Raw genomic sequence first — 3,032 nt, forward strand, 5'->3', positions numbered from 1 at the left:
TAAACTTCAGAGCATTTTACCGGCAGACATGTTGCTAGGAAACCAGGAGGTGATTAAAATGACGTCCACTCACTCATACACACACACACACACACACACACACACACACACACACACACACACACACACACACACACACACACACACACACACACAAAGTGTCGGTCCTTTTCTAAAGTTTACAAATGCTTACTCGAGGAAAAACACTTCTCTACCTGCAGCTACTTTTCACTTTTAATTTGCCACTTAAAACATACTGTTTCTTTTCAATTTAAGGTTGAATGTAAAGTTCTGTTAGGTGGACTTTTGCATAGTAATAAACTCACTTCTGACACGGCCTTAATTGAAAGCATACATAGTGAATCTTTAACTCCAGTAGACGCATCAGCAAGTTCATCATTATAAACGTTTCCTGTGTGGATAAGCAGTGTCAGAATTTAAATAAAAGATCTACAGCAACTTAATATCGCACTTCAATATAAGCAATGCCCAATTAAGAAAAAGAGTGGACTCATATTTGTGTCCCACTGGTGGATTGAACTAATAAAACTCCCATAATGCAACTCAATTTGATCTCTAATATCACCAACACTGTGAAAATCTACTTGCAATTCAGGCTTTCTGTTATAAATTAAAATACCAATTTAACAACGCTGATCCCATGACACAGAATACATGAAACACGTTTCTTGACAGGCTGAGTAAGACTTTCAATGATAAGTAAACTGATCTTCATGTGTAAAATGTGCAGAACTCTCCATAAAAACGATTATAAATGTATAGATATATTGTTCATTTGGGCCCCTTATAAACACATTGTCCCCTACAGTTTACAAGATGAAGTGCAGACGTTTTTCAGTGACTCATGGTGTTGGTTTTCACCGATCCCTGTGACCCTGGTTTGTGGCCGGCGCTGGCAGCCTCCTCTCCCTCCGCCTTTTCATCATCTTGCCCACTAGGACACCAAATAAACCAGGAGAACTGGTGACTAGTTACCCTGCACTGGCACTTATGTTGCTAAAAATACTTTCTGCAGCTCACACTAGACTAAACAAGGGAGTACCTGTGAGAATCACCTCATTGTGTTTGAGGGAACCTCCTTTAAAATGTTCCCGATTATGCATATTTTCTGTAGTGTTTAAAGGCAGCGGTCGTTTCGTTTCTCGGGAAGGATCCTGAACACAAGGTGCAGGTTCAGCCCATCTTTTATTTCAGGGTAGATACAAATTCACTAGAGACAAATTATGCACCACAGATGCCAAAGAGACGTTGTCCAGCAGCCTGTAATGACCAGTCTTGTCAGGAAGTGCTCAAATGTTTTGGGGAAGCTCCTTCAAAGTGTGATTTATAAGCTACCAGTTACTTCCCATTGGAAGACCTCCCTGAAGGTCCCGGGAGAGAAATATACCTAGGTTCATTTCTTCAAGTTGCTCTGAAAATTGAGTTTATTCTGCTTTTTAAAAAGGGTGATGAGCTTTCTAGGTTGATATTAAGATGTTTTAATATCACAAGTGAAGTGTGATATTTTCTGCGTTTATTCCTGATGTTGGGAACAGTAGTTTGCCAACAAAAACCACTAACTAACCTTCTCTCCATTGATAGAAAAGTGGACAAGTTTGAGAGGTGTTTGAAATAATATCACTGCTGCTAAATGTCTGTTGATTTTGATTTGATGGTGTTTTGTCTCTCTCTTAGAATTTGAATGGAGCTTCAGTCAGGACCTTTCGGCCATCTTGGTGAAACAGGAGGAGCCGGATGTGGGTCAAAGGTTAGATCCTCAGCCTCACGAAGGCCCGCCCCTCACATTAAGCCCCGCCCCACCACACAGAGGTTCTCCATGGAAACACACGGTTAGCATCCTTCATACCGCGAGACGCTACAAATGATGTTGTTTTTTTCATGTTTGTTCAAAAGTGGATTATTGTTGTTTTTGTGTTTCTGCAGGAGCCCAGTCCAGACAGCGTGAAGCCCGTCGCCATAAAAGATGAACCCAAAGAGATTGGACAGTACCTCAGCCTGCCCAGCGGTACATACACACACACACACACACACACACACACACACACACACACACACACACACACACACACACACACACTATCTCAGGTAGCCAAGCTGACAATCACCTGCGGGAGGGGGGGTGCAACAGCTTACCACACACGAGTGGATACACACACACACGCTCACACACACACAGACAGACAGACAGGCAGGCAGGCAGGCAGACAGACAGACAGACAGACAGACAGACAGACAGACACACACACACACACACACACACACACACACACACACACACACACACACACACACACACACACACACACAGACAGACAGGCAGGCAGGCAGGCAGACAGAAACAACACACACACACACACACACACACACACACACACACACACACACACATACAAGTGACAAAGCGTCTGCACAGCTGTGTGTCACATGTGGAGGTGTAGCATTAATACGAGCCACTTGATAAGAGACGTCTGTGTGGGATGAACCTGTGCTTCCTCGCTCTAAGCTCCTAAAGAAGCATCCTCACTCAGGGTCTACTTTAGGGGAATTATGGGATTTAAAAAATCCTCAATGGATGGCTGAGGGTGAGCGATATTAAGGGGGGAGAGAGGACACACGATAATATAAGTCAAGAGCATCAAATAAAAAACCTCAGCCTCTCATTCACAGCTTTTTGTAAGTCTGTAAATCACTAAATGCATTTTCTGTGGATCTACTTTCTGTGTTCATCAATCATTCAGACACATTTTATTAATGGGGCACCTCATTCACAAATACAAAATACATACACGCCAACTTTGTGATTAATAAAGAAACACTTGATACCAAAATAAGTCAATGAACCAAGGACTGATTAAAGCTTTGAGCACTCAGGTCTTCTGACGTCTCATACGCACGTGTTGTTTCATCTATCACAGAATAGGATGATGTTTCAGAATGAGCTCACTAACCCCCCTCCTCTCGTTTCCAGATGACGCTCTACAGCTCCCGCCCACCCCTCCCAGCAGTAACCA

The sequence above is a fragment of the Notothenia coriiceps genome, unplaced genomic scaffold, assembly GCF_000735185.1.
Source record: "Notothenia coriiceps isolate Sejong01 unplaced genomic scaffold, NC01 NC01_scaffold00000339, whole genome shotgun sequence".
Classification (NCBI taxonomy): Eukaryota; Metazoa; Chordata; class Actinopteri; order Perciformes; family Nototheniidae; genus Notothenia; species Notothenia coriiceps.